The 14,802-nt window shown below is 45.0% G+C and overlaps 1 protein-coding gene across 1 annotated transcript in view; it reads left to right on the top strand.

Annotated features, from left to right (window-relative positions):
• Positions 1-14,802, top strand: part of scn4ab (sodium channel, voltage-gated, type IV, alpha, b) — a 45,434-nt gene continuing 30,632 nt past the window's right edge. The window contains exon 1 of the mRNA XM_052543569.1: positions 1-145. The gene's annotated coding sequence lies outside the window, so the exon portion shown is untranslated. The remainder of the gene's footprint in view (positions 146-14,802) is intronic.

Raw genomic sequence — 14,802 nt, 5'->3', positions numbered from 1 at the left:
CGTTTCTCAGGTTTCACACAAGACACCCGCGCGTGAGCGACAGCTGCCCGGAGCCTGGACCTTCTCCCACACCAGCAGAAGTTTCGACGAACACTAACCTTGGGACCTAAGATTCAAGACAAACCTTTTTTTCTGGCTGAGAAAGGTAAAACTATTTTTGGATATTTGGTGGTCGTCTTGTACTGGCAACAGATTATAATGAGCTGGTTGCAAGTAGCCTCTTGAATTTATTAGTCTTGAATAACATGGCATTGGAGTTTGAACTTTATGTAACATAAACATTTCTGAATATTATTATTTTTTGGTCCCAAACGTGAGATATACCTGTCACGATACTATTTTTTTTTTTTTTTTGCTTTTAGAAATCTTTATAAGCATAATTTTGCTTTGTCAGTTTTAATATTTCCATTATTTGTTTCTATTATATGATTATTATGATATATTCTGTTTATAGTATGGAGTTGTAACATATTTTACACACAAATCCTCCTGCTGCGCACATTTATTGGTTGTGATAAGTTCTCTTTAAGGCAAACAAATATGTTAATATATTAAATAAACAACTCAGGTTGTATGATCTACTTTATCTATAAATTAATGAATTCGAAATACTTTCCGGAAAAGCACTGATTATTATTCACAGAGACACTGATTGCACTGAGAGGTCACAGTAGCCACCAACAAGTCCCTCTGATCGCTGCATGCCTGCTCTGTTTTGTTCAACTCTCTATGTCTTGCTTTATGCATAGTTTTTCTCTTATAAAGATGATGTTCACAGAAGAAATACATTTACTTACATTTTGCATTTAGTTTTGTTAGAGCTTTGTTAGAGAAGTGCACTGATATACTGAGATAAAGTCTAAAATCAAATATTGGTAGTTTTAGCTGTTCATACAATCTTTTATGATGCTTTGCTGCAGATTTGCATGTGCCCACAGTGAAAAACAAGTTGTTGTAACCTTGAAGGTACTTTTTATTTTAATTTTTTTCTCTCAGTGTGACATAGAGGAACTTAGCGGGCCCTTGCATCATTAGGGACCCAAAAAAGATTCCTTGTTGTCCCCCAAATGACGGCCCTTCTGGTGGGGTGCCATGTCACTTATCTAACGATGGTCCACTTCTTGTTGTTTGTGGTTGTGCTGTAGGTTGGCATGAATTAAGTACTGAGCACAGTCAGGTGAGATTAGAGGAAATAGTGGCTTTGGCAGATGTGTCCGCTGACATTCAGAGCTCATCCTTACTGACTCTTTGAGTTGTATCAGGAACTTTAGAAGAGAGCACAGGGTCAATGACTGATTAGTATCACAGAGGTTTTTATGTCAGAGTAAAATGATCACATCTTCATTTGTGCAATGAGAGTTTAGGGTATTTGTGCTGTGCTGGAATGAATCTTGATAAAATAAGGATTCGCAAGAGACAGGAGTGTCATTCTTCAAATGTAACTGTAAGATGTTTTATTTTTTTCTTTCTTTCTTGAAGAAATTAACACTATTATTTAGTAAGGATCTATTCAGTTGATCAAAAGTGACAGTACAGAATTTTATGTTGTTACAAAATTCAAACTTTAATTAAGTGGAAATAGTTAAAATTATATCCACCAGATAAAAAAATTAAGAAATGTATTATTTAGGGGTTTGTGGGTAATTTGATATATGGCCCTACTTTGGATAAAGCAGCAAGCTGGGCACAATATGTTACAGTGATTTAACCACGGTCCAGAGATGATGTTGCCACGACGCTAAGTCTCGGCTGTTTACCATTGCTAGGCAACTTGGTGCATGAATACAGAATTCATCTTTTATAGCCAAGCTTTATTTGTGGAGACACTTTAAGATGTTTTCAATCCTGACCAGACACTTATATACATGAACTGTCTCATTCCTACCCTTAGATAAGTTATTGAGATTCAGATTCAAATTTCAGAAAGATTGGCTGAGACTGTTTCATGTCACTGCAGGATGTTCATGTATAACTAGCGACAGGAGTTCTCTTTGATCTGGCCATTAGAGCTGACATTCTGTCTCTCCTTCTATCTCTCAGCGTAGATATTCACCTCCAGAGACATCCAGCTCTCTGGACTATGTTTACAGACATCCTGAACTCAAGTGGTCTAGTTCACATGTGTGCATGTGTGTGCATTCAAGGACAGATGTCTGTATATACACTGGAGTATCAGTGTGAACACATTAAATTAGGTGTTGTTTTTTTCTTTATACATGCCTTATTTGAACAACGTAACAGCTGTTATCATCCTATTATGAGATTGGTTCTCTAAAAATTGACAAAAAATTGAGGGGATCAAACGTATGCTCTTGAACATCTAGGTTCACATCAACTACTCTCCTGCTACTCTTTGCCAGACCCTACCAAAGCTTGTGACATCCTTGCCAGGCTTATGCCATGAGTAAGAGAACAAGACATCTTGGAGGGCCAGGTTGCCCCCTGACCCACAGGCCTTCATTAGACATACAGATCAAGTTGGAGTCTCTATCTCGTATTAATACCTGTCAGCAGCCCCAAACTTCATTTTAAGTCCCAACTCTGGCTCCTCATAGAGACGCCTGCTCTAGAAGAGACTGAACTCCTCTCTGACTCTGAAAGAGTTTGTCAGACTTGGTGGTGAACGGGAATGGAAGCTCTGACAACATACTCATTGTTTAGGGATGTTTTTTTTTTTGACATTTAAAAGATGTCCAAAATATCTTTTTTTTTTTCAGTATGGGAGCAGTGTGGGACAGTGGACCGTGAGATGATCCAGATACATGGGCATCTTGAGACTGGGGCTCAGGGCAATGAAGTTTCTCACCTCATTTAATTAGTTTGCCGATTAAATTCAGATGCATGCCTGGCACAAGGCAGATCATCACTTCCTAAGCTGCCCTTCAGCGCTGGAAATGTATACCATGATTGCTTAATAGAGATGGTAAACATTTCCCACTTGGAAGCCTCAGATCTTATGTCTGCAGTGTTTTTGCCTGTGCTGACATTGAAGACACATTCATCTTGTTTGGTTGTCTCTGCGGGGAGATGTTTTCATAGATGTACAGCGTGGTACAGTGGGGCTAAAGACAGAGACCACTTGTGAAAGTGCTAGTGTTTTATATTTTTCTTTTAACACACACACCTTTGTTTTTGTGAAAAGTGGGGACACCCCATAGGCGTAATGGTTTTTATACTGTACAGACTGTATATTCTATGGCCCTAAACCAACCCTAAACCTAACCCTAACCCTCACAGGAAACTTTGTGCATTTTTACTTTCTCAAAGAAACTCATTCTGTATGATTTATAAGCGTTTAGAAAAATGGGGACATGGGTTATGTCCTCATAAGTCACCCTCTCCTTGTAATACCTGTGTCATACCCATGTCATTATACAGAGTTGTGTCCTGATATGTCACAAAAATAAGAGCACACACACACACACACAAACACATTTATTTATTTAAACTAAAAATATGTACATTACCATTCAAACTCTTGGGGTCAGGGATAAAAAAAAAAGATGCATTAGAGCAAGGATGTATTACAGTTTTTTTCGATCACTAAACGACAGTGGGCACAACTGGAGTCACATGTGCAAAACTCTAACTACAGTCTGCACAGCAGCAGTTCATGTGGACCAAACTCTAGTGCATTTTTAATGCTTGAACACAGTTTTCAAAACTCTACAGACTTATCCCATGACTTTAACCACAACCTGCACAACACTGTGGATTTTACAGCACTTTGTTCAAATGCTAACACACTGCTGTCAAAACTGTGGACCACACATTTAAAACAGAATAGATTTCAAACACTGCTGATTGCAATTTCAGGATTAGCCCTGAAAATTATTTGTTCGAACTAAAGTATGTACTTTTAGTTTCTACCTTTTTTTTTATCATTACTGTAATTCCATAAATTACTACAGACTATTGAAGCAAACTGCTCATTTTAATTTACCTTAAAGAATTGTTCTGTTCTAAAAATGTAAATAAATCATGTGAAAGAATGTCACTCTTTTCTTTGAAGAAAATATGACTTTATATGAAGACACTGAATTTTTTCAAACTGTAAAGATGAAAAGTGAGTATTTTCTGTATAGGTGTTTGATGCTAGTGTTTTTCCTCTCAGTGTGTTCTGAGTGACAGTGTGTGTTATCTCAGTGAGGGTTGTGTGTAGTGTTTGGCTGCACTGAGTCTGTTTTGAGCCATGTGTCAATGTCACGTACGGGAACACAGGAGACGGAAGATCCAAGTGCAGTGTGAGATTTTATTGGGCAATCCAAAATCAGAGTAAAAACAAGCCGGAGTCGTAACCAAACATCAGTCCAAACAGAACAAACAATCAAACAGGAACAGGAACTCGAAAACTAGGAACACGAGGAAACTTGGTGACGGAAAGTAAGGACTCCATGCAGACAAATGGAAACAGACCGGATTATATAGGCAGGGTAATGACTATCAAGTGAAGACACCTGAGTGCAATTAACAGGAGTGCAATTACTGTGATTAAGGGACAAGGCTTTGTGGGAAATGTAGTGCCTGCGGTGAGGTGCCTATGGGGAAGTGAGACCACTAGTGGACACCCAGGGAAACAAGAGACCAGACAGCGTGACAGTTAAGAGTTGTATTGCTTGGAATGAGTTTTGCAGGTGATGTGAACTGTTTAGCTCAGGTGACTGTTGGTAGTGTAGACTGTAGTTAGAGTTTTGCACGTGTAGCTCCTGTTGTGCTCACTGTCGTTGAGCAATCGAAAAAAACTGTAAACTGAACAAAAGTGACAGTGAAGAGATATATAATGTTACAAAAGATTGTATATTTCAAACTAATGTTGTCCTTTTAAACTTTCTATACATCAAATAAATCCAGAAAAATATGTAGCAGCACAAATGTTTTCAACATTGATAATAATAATAATAATAAATGTTTCTTGAGCAGCAAATCAGCCGATTAGATCATGTGACACTGAAGACTGGAGGAATGATGCTGAAAATTCAGTTTTGATCACAACAATTAATTACATTTTCAAATATATTCTGATAAAAAACAGCTGTTTTAAATTGTAATAATATTCCAATATATGTGTGTTTTACTGTATTTTTGATCAAACAAATGCAGTCATGGTGAGCATAAGAGACTTCTTTCAAAAACATGAGAAATCTTACCAAGCCCAAACTTAAAATAATAAATAAATAAATTGCAGGTCTTTTAGTAGTTCTGATTGTGTGTGTGTGTGTTTCTACGTGTTTGCCGTTATCTGTGATTGCGTGATGACCATATGATTGAGATGTTTTATACTTTTCGGCATTGGAAAATAAAACTGGGTTGCGCTAGACAGCACTATTGGATGTAAAGTGATCCAAGCTTGTGACAGCAGTAGAGTTTAGCCTCAGAGTTTAGTTAGTTCAAGCTTGCTTGGCCACTAGCCCTGAAATCTGAGAAATACAGTCCCGACGGGTTTATCAAAATGATAAGCCATTGAAACATTTGAGTACCAAACCCTGATAACAGGTCTGAAGAGACCAGGAGAAATCTTGTGAGAAGTCGTGTGTTTGGAAGTCATGAGGAGAAGACTATTAATCTTTTATTATTTTATTCTGTTGTGTGATGCGATAAACACAACTAAACCCTGTATAAGATTCATTGAAAAATCCTGAAAAATAAAAATAGAAAAATAGACATATTAAGATAAAGATGAAAATTTATAAGATGTAAAGTTGGTCAGTGATTTTTTCATTACTTTGTAAACTTTGATTAGGTGAAATTACAACCAAATGTGGACATTTAGAAGTTATTAGAGCTACATAAAAAAAAAATATTAACAATTGTAAATAAAGATTGTTGGAGTATGTTTACAAGAAAATTCTATATCATTAGGTTTAATTCAATGTGTTATTTGCTGTTTCTTTGTAATTATCGTTAACAAATTTCTGAGTCAATTCTCAGAAAGGTAAATCCAATTGTTTTTGAGTATACTGTTAAAAGCAAAGATGCATATGTTTTGATGTGTGCTTGATGCTTAATCAGTGTTGTGTTTCCAAAGAGAATGATACTGTAGAATTGCTGCATGGGTCTGTCACATCAAACAGAGGCTAAATGATTATGATTTCACATAATCAGTAAGAGCAGAATAGCTGTTGTTAAGGGTGGTTAGTAATGTCAGAGGTCACAGGAGGGGAGAGCGGGGACACTGCCATGGCCATAACATTGCTGGAGTCCTTTCTTAGTATCAGTGCAGCGTTTGCAGAATTCGCCTGACGCTGTTGATCTTGAAATGGTTTTGCTTTCCTCATTAAAGGTTTAAGAATAGGATTTGAGGCCAGCAGCTATAGATCAGAATGCGTACATGAAGCATTTCGCTCGAACGAGTTGTAATCACACAGGGTGAGGACGCTAGACTAGAGGCGATCGCTAAGTGTCATGGTGTTGAAGTGTGCCAGAGCAGAAGTGAGATATGACTCCGCGAGAGAGGGAAAAAAGAAACAAGAACACAATGTGTGCATGCGAATGAGAACAAGAAGATAGAGATAGACTTTAGTAAAAGCTGTCTGTGTCCAAGGTTTTTAAAGCCACATTATGGCGTCCCTTTATCAGAGCTATGAGTGGTTTTATGACAGGCCGCTGATGGATGAACAGTAATATATTTCATATCTGAGAGAGCGGTCGGGGCTGTGCGACCCAGCGGCGGTGGGCTGATGGGCTCGTATAGTGCCCACTTGTAGCTGTGACAGTGTTGTCATGAACACTGTTGTAATGCTTGCTCAAAAAAGACCCTGCATCGTCATTACTTGAACAAGCGGACACATTATTTATTGTTAGTCTTCTCTGAACACTGATCCGTAGGTCCAGTATTCTGTAGTACTGTTTCCCCACAGTCAGTATCACTTTTATTTTCTACTTGTTATCCACTAAAGTTCAGATATGTGGCTTTTGGGTTTATGTTGATTGCTTTAAGACTAATTATATTAAATGCTTGTGTAATATTAAAAGTAAAACCAAAAATGTTGATGACTCATGTTGTACTACACAGATTTTTATCCGGTCAGATGCTCTCTAGAATGAGAATGTTCTAAATGAATGTTCAACTGACTACAAAGTAGAAAATCCTTGTTAATGAGAAAGATGTAATTAAAGTCTGCTAAAATATACACTACTGTTCAATTTTGGGGTTGGTAAGTTGTTTTGAAAGAAGTCTGTTTTAATGCTCACCGAGGCTGTAATTATTTGATAACAAATACAGTAAAAATATTATTATTATAAAATATTACGACAAATTGTCACGCTGCCAGTCTTTGTTTTCCTGGGTGTTCCCTAGTGAGCTCACTTCTCCTTAGGCACTTCACCATAGGCACTTTAATTCCGCTAGTCTGGTTGTGTCTTCACAGTAATTGCACTCCAATTAGAATCGCACAGGTGTTGACAATACTCTGTCATTAGTTTCCCTATATAGAGCCGTCTTTCTCTGTTGTCATTATGGAGTCCTTACCCTATGTGTCTCATGCTCTCGTTCCCCAAGACTTCCTCTACCTTCTTGTTCTTCCGAGTTCCCCGTTTCATCCGGTTCCCTCTTTTGGTTTTGTTTGTCTCTCATGACTGTTTATTTTGTATTTACCCTTCTGTTTAAATAAAACCCTTACCTGCATTTGGATCCAACCCTCTCTTTGTGTTTCTCCTAAACCCTACCGTGACAGAAGGACTCCATCTATCAAGGATCCAGCGGTATGTCTGCTGCCATGTCTTCATCAGCCAGCAAGCGAAATGGTTTTGAGGGCTCTCGCCTAGTGGTGTTCCGGGGGACCAGGGGAGGTCGCTCCGGAGCAAGCGGTCGAGAGGAGGTCCGGCAGCGATCGCCACTGTGGCCTCCCATCGAACCGAGATTCGGATGGGGGCTGCCATTTCCCCAGGATGTCCCGAGAGGAGAGGGGAGATGCAGATCGGCTGAGTCAGCGCCGTGGTACCAGATGGCCGCCAGTCCTGTGCAGCGGCACCAAATGGCTGCCAGCTCAGCCCCACAGCACAAGATGGCCGCCACCCCAACCCCACAGCACAGGATGGCCGCCAGCCCAGCCCCACAACCCAAGATGGCCGCCAGCCCAGCCCCACAGCACAAGATGACCGCCAGCCTAGCGCCACAGCCCAAGATGGCCGCCAGCCTAGCGCCACAGCCCAAGATGGCCGCCAGCCTAGCGCCACAGCCCAAGATGGCCGCCAGCCTAGCGCCAAAGCCCAAGATGGCCGCCAGCCTAGCGCCACAGCCCAAGATGGCCGCCAGCCCAGCACCACAGCACAAGATGGCCGACTCAACGACACCGATTCTCCATCGTAGAGGGCGGAGGAGGAGACAGGCAGCTACTGTTCCTCAGGACCCGGAGAACGTTCCCGAGCGGGCCGCTGCCATCCATGAGGCCATTCCCGATGCGGTGCCCGCTGCTGTTCCGGAGGCGGTGGCTGAGGCTGTTCCCGATGCGGTGCCCGCTGCTGTTCCGGAGACCGAGGCGGTGCTGTTCGGGAACAACATCGGGCACCGCCTCGGTGCCCGATGCAGTTCCCGAGGCGGTGCCCGAGGAGGTGCCCGATGCTGTTCCCGAGGCGGTGCCCGATGCAGTTCCCGAGGCGGTGCCCGATGCAGTTCCCGAGGCGGTGCCCGATGCAGTTCCCGAGGCGGTGCCCGATGCAGTTCCCGAGGCGGTGCCCGATGCGGTGCCCGAGGCTGTTCCCGAGGAGGTGCCCGATGCTGTTCCCGAGGCGGTGCCCGATGCTGTTCCCGAGGCGGTGCTCGATGCTGTTCCCGAGGCGGTGCCCGATGCTGTTCCCGAGGCGGTGCCCGATGCAGTTCCCGAGGCGGTGCCCGATGCAGTTCCCGAGGCGGTGCTCGATGCAGTTCCCGAGGCTGTTCCCGAGGAGGTGCCCGATGCTGTTCCCGAGGCGGTGCCCGATGCAGTTCCCGAGGCGGTGCCCGATGCAGTTCCCGAGGCGGTGCTCGATGCAGTTCCCGAGGCTGTTCCCGAGGCGGTGCCCGATGCAGTTCCCGAGGCGGTGCCCGAGGAGGTGCCCGATGCTGTTCCCGAGGCGGTGCCCGATGCAGTTCCCGAGGCGGTGCCCGATGCTGTTCCCGAGGCGGTGCCCGATGCAGTTCCCGAGGCGGTGCTCGATGCAGTTCCCGAGGCTGTTCCCGAGGCGGTGCCCGATGCTGTTCCCGAGGAGGTGCCCGATGCTGTTCCCGAGGCCGAGGCTGTTCCCGAGGCGGTGCCCGATGCTGTGGCCGAGACTGTTCCCGAGGCGGTGCCCGATGCAGTTCCCGAGGCGGTGCTCGATGCAGTTCCCGAGGCTGTTCCCGAGGAGGTGCTCGATGCAGTTCCCGAGGCGGTGCCCGATGCAGTTCCCGAGGCGGTGCCCGATGCAGTTCCCGAGGCGGTGCCCGATGCAGTTCCCGAGGCGGTGCCCGATGCAGTTCCCGAGGCTGTTCCCGAGGAGGTGTCCGATGCTGTTCCCGAGGCGGCGCCCGATGCTGTTCCCGAGGCGGCGCCCGATGCTGTTCCCGAGGCGGCGCCCGATGCTGTTCCCGAGGCGGCGCCCGATGCTGTTCCCGAGGCGGTGCCCGATGCAGTTCCCGAGGCGGTGCTCGATGCAGTTCCCGAGGCTGTTCCCGAGGAGGTGCCCGATGCAGTTCCCGAGGCGGTGCCCGATGCAGTTCCCGAGGCGGTGCCCGATGCAGTTCCCGAGGCGGTGACCACAAGGCCGTGGCGGTCTTCTGCTCCGCCCTGGGGGACTCTGGCGGTGACCACAAGGACGTGGTGGTCGTCCGCTCCGCCCTGGGGGACTCTGGCGGTGACCACGAGGACATGGTGGTCGTCCGCTCCACCCTGGGCGACTCTGGCGGTGACCATGAGGACGTGGTGGTCGTCCGCTCCGCCCTGGCGGTGCCCGATGCTGTTCCCGAGGCGGTGCCCGATGCAGTTCCCGAGGCGGTGCCCGATGCAGTTCCCGAGGCGGTGCCCGATGTTGTTCCCGAGGCGGTGCCCGAGGCGGTGCCCGAGGCTGTTCCCGAGGAGGTGCTCGATGCTGTTCGAGTGGCCGAGGCGGTGCCCGATGCAGTTCCCGAGGCGGTGCCCGATGCAGTTCCCGAGGCGGTGCCCGATGTTGTTCCCGAGGCGGTGCCCGAGGCGGTGCCCGAGGCTGTTCCCGAGGAGGTGCTCGATGCTGTTCGAGTGGCCGAGGCGGTGCCCGATGCTGTTCCCGAGGCGGTGCCCGATACAGTTCCCGAGGCGGTGACCACAAGGCCGTGGCGGTCTTCTGCTCCGCCCTGGGGGACTCTGGCGGTGACCACAAGGACGTGGTGGTCGTCCGCTCCGCCCTGGGGGACTCTGGCGGTGACCACGAGGACATGGTGGTCGTCCGCTCCGCCCTGGGGGACTCTGGCGGTGACCACGAGGACATGGTGGTCGTCCGCTCCACCCTGGGCGACTCTGGCGGTGACCATGAGGACGTGGTGGTCGTCCGCTCCGCCCTGGGGGACTCTGGCGGTGACCATGAGGACGTGGTGGTCTTCCGCTCCGCCCTGGAGGGCTCTGGCCTTGACCACACGGCTGTGGTGGTCATCTGCTCCGTCCTGGTGGACGCCTCAACATGTCCTTCATGGACTTATGTTTTGTGTTTTTTGAGTTCTGTTTCTGTCTGTTCCCTTTAGTTTAGTCTGGCCCTCCTTCCCTCCCCCTGTACCTCCTCCGGTCCTCCTCCCTCCTGGTCTCCCTGTTTTATGTTTACATTTCTGGTGTTTGTTCCCCATGTGTTCCTTTTCCGGCCCTCCGTCCCTCCCCCTGAGCCTCCACCTGTCCGCCTCCCTCCTGGACTCCTTGTTTTGTGTTGCACCTTTCCATTTCTCCTGGTTGCTCATGTCCCTGTTTTCTGTCCCTCCGTCCCTCCCCCTGGTCCGCCGCCGTTCCACCTCCCTCCTGCCTCTTTTTCTGTTGGGGTTTTCCTGGGTTTAGGTGGAGCATCTGGTAGCTGCTCCGTAGGGGAGGGGGTAATGTCACGCTGCCAGTCTTTGTTTTCCTGGGTGTTCCCTAGTGAGCTCACTTCTCCTTAGGCACTTCACCATAGGCACTTTAATTCCGCTAGTCTGGTTGTGTCTTCACAGTAATTGCACTCCAATTAGAATCGCACAGGTGTTGACAATACTCTGTCATTAGTTTCCCTATATAGAGCCGTCTTTCTCTGTTGTCATTATGGAGTCCTTACCCTATGTGTCTCATGCTCTCGTTCCCCAAGACTTCCTCTACCTTCTTGTTCTTCCGAGTTCCCCGTTTCATCCGGTTCCCTCTTTTGGTTTTGTTTGTCTCTCATGACTGTTTATTTTGTATTTACCCTTCTGTTTAAATAAAACCCTTACCTGCATTTGGATCCAACCCTCTCTTTGTGTTTCTCCTAAACCCTACCGTGACACAAATAGCTGTTAAAATAACTTTTTTTATATATATATTTTAAATTTTAATTTATTCTTGTGTTGCAAAGCAGAATTTTCAGCATCATTACTCCAGTCTTCAGTGTCACATGATCCTTTAGAAAGCATTCTAATTTTTGGTCCTCAAGTAACATTTCTTATTATTATATGGAATTACATTTGTTTCAATAATAATGAATGAAACTTTATAAAACTGAACGTAACTTTTTCAGAACCTATCAAAAATATGCCATTACAAAAGAAGAAAAACACAATTAAAATAAAAAAATGAACTCAGTCGCACAAATAACAATTAACAGGCTCTACAAATTTGCTTCATTCTTTGTTAATGTTTTTCAAAGATTCGATTTTGCTAATCGTGGATTCTGAAATCATTGCCACAGATTTCGCTTACGTTTCCCAGTTTTTCGTTTGGTGTTTTGACACAAACCTCTCGTGGGGGCGGGCTTAACAGTGATCTACTCTGATTGGATAGTGAGCCTCTCTCTGCTCTCTGACCGGGAAGTACAGACGCCACCCAGTAGTGGTGCACATATTGGAAAGCTCTCGCGGTGATTAAATCTGGTCTCTACTGCAAAAAAATCTTTTTCACTGACAAAGTGAAATACATTTATTAGCTTATACACAGGTTCTACACTGTGAAGAAGTTTATACAATAATTAAAATCTGATATTGATATAACAAGCTCTTTTTGTTCGAGAAAGTGTTCAGAGAAACTGTACACTTATTTTGGTCATGTCACTAAACTCATAAACTTTGGAATGATATTGTGGTGTTTGTCAACTGTAAGATTTTGCCAGGCTTCTCATTACATATGAAAAACATTATATTTGGGTATTATGACTCTGACCCCACAAACAAAACTAACAGTTTAGTTATTAATAAAAAAATATTCCTAAACAAATTTCACATTCACAAATGCAAATTCTAAAACTGTAAACCTGTCTTCTCTGTTTTCATAAAATAAATGGAAAACTATTTGAATGTATCTCAGTAATCTCAGTGTCTAGTAAGAAAGCTATAAGGACTGTTAAATTTGCTTTGCCTTTGATCTCCTTGTGTAATTTTGTTAAGATTTTAGCCCTCTTTTTAATCTTTCTTTTTGTGGTGGATATTATGTGATGTATGTTTATACCTTTGTATGTTTTTGTTCTCTGCATTAATAAATATAGATAAAGAAAAAAAAAGCTCTCACGGGGCCTTGTGTTACTAAATATATAAATAATATTTGACCTTCGATCGTCTCAGTAAAGAGGAGCTTTCAGGAGACAGAGACATGGAGCAGCGTCATCTTCCTCCTCCGCTTGTCCTTCAAGGCAGCTTAAAATAAGCTTGTGTAACTGAAGTAACCAATAACATACAATATACAAGTTTTTCATCTTACAGTGTGTTACAGTTTGTTGCATGTTATTATTGTCATTCAGTAACACAGGCTTACTTCAAGCTGCCTTGAAGGACAAGAGCTCATCTTCACAGACTGAGACGATCAAAGGTCAAGTATTATTTACATATTTAGTAATACAAATCACAATCACGAGAGCTTTCTAAATATGCACGCCACTGAGTGGCGTCTGTACTTTCAGAATCAGAATCAGAATCAAAATGAGCTTTATTGCCAGGTATGTTTACACATACGAGGAATTTGTTTTCGTGACAGAAGCTCCACAGTACAACAGAATTACAGCGACAGAACATAAAACACATAATAAAAGAATAAAAAATACAAATAAGTAGATAGTGAATGACAATATACAAATGACAATTGTAGGCAGGTATATTACAAAATGCAGTTATGTATGTACATATATATTATGTGCAAAATTTAAGTGTATACTAAGTATGTGTGTTAGATAAATAAAGTGTATGTGTATATAAATATAAAGTGTAGTGTGTTCGCCGTTATTATCAGCTGTTCATAAGATGGATTGCCTGAGGGAAGAAACTGGTCCTGTGTCTGGTCGTTCTAGTGCTCAGTGCTCTGTAGCGTCGACCAGATGGCAACAGTTCAAAGAGGGAGTGTGCTGGATGTGAGGGGTCCAGAGTGATTTTGACAGCCCTTTTTCTCACTCTGGATAAGTACAGTTCTTGAATAGAAGGGAGGGTTGTACCAATGATTCGCTCAGCAGTCCGGACTACCCTCTGTAGTCTTCTGAGGTCAGATTTAGAAGCTGAGCTGAACCAGACAGTTACTGAAGTGCAGAGGATGGATTCAATGATGGTGAAGTAGAACTGTTTCAGCAGCTCCTGTGGCAGGTTAAACTTCCTCAGCTGGCGGAGGAAGTACAACCTTTGCTGGGCCTTTTTCACAATGGAGTCAATGTGAATGTCCCACTTCAGGTCCTGAGAGATGGTGGTGCCCAGGAACCTGAATGACTCCACTGCAGTCACAGTGCTGTTCATGATGGTGAGTGGGGGAAGTGCAGGGAGGTTTCTCCTGAAGTCCACGATCATCTCCACTGTTTTGATGGTGTTAAGCTCCAGGTTGTTGAGAGTGCACCAGACAGCCAGCTCTTTTACCTCCTGTCTGTAAGCAGACTCGTCACCGTCCTGAATGAGGCCGATGAGTGTGGTGTCGTCTGCAAACTTCAGGAGCTTGACAGAGGGGTCCTTAGATGTGCAATCGTTGGTGTACAGGGAGAAGAGCAGTGGGGAGAGAACACATCCCTGGGGAGCTCCGGTGCTGATTGTACGGGTGCTGTATGTGTATTTTCCCAACCTCACTAGCTGCTGCCTGTCTGTCAGGAAGCTGTTGATCCACTGACAGATGGAGGTGGGCACGGAGAGCTGATTTAGTTTGGGCAGGAGGAGGTTTGGGATGATCGTGTTGAAGGCCGAGCTGAAGTCCACAAACAGGATCCTCACATAAGTCCCCGGTCTGTCTAGGTGTTGCAGAACATAATGCAGTCCAATGTTTACTGCATCGTCCACAGACCTGTTTGCTCTGTAGGCAAACTGAAGAGGATCCAGCAAGGGCCCAGTGATGTCCTTCAGGTGGGCCAGCACCAGTTTTTCAAATGACTTCATGACTACAGACGTTAGAGCCACAGGCCTGTAGTCATTTAGTCCTGTAATTTTGGGTTTCTTAGGGATGGGGATGATGGTGAAACGTTTGAAGCATGAAGGGACTTCGCACAGCTCCAGCGATCTGTTGAAGATCTGTGTGAAGATGGGGGCCAGCTGGTCAGCACAGGATTTTAGACAGGCTGGTGTAACACAATCTGGGCCTGGTGCTTTTTTCCTTTTCTGCTTCCGGAAGACCTGGCGCACCGCATCCTCGCTGATCTGAATTGCAGGTGCCCCACCTGAGAGGGGGGATGCAGGAGGTGTGAATGGTGAGAGTGCTTGATTGGAGAGGTGTT

Source organism: Carassius gibelio, chromosome A3 (genome assembly GCF_023724105.1).
Source record: "Carassius gibelio isolate Cgi1373 ecotype wild population from Czech Republic chromosome A3, carGib1.2-hapl.c, whole genome shotgun sequence".
In the NCBI taxonomy this organism is placed as follows: domain Eukaryota; kingdom Metazoa; phylum Chordata; class Actinopteri; order Cypriniformes; family Cyprinidae; genus Carassius; species Carassius gibelio.
Note: the sequence above shows the minus strand (reverse complement) of the source record. Positions and strands in the feature narration are given on the sequence as shown.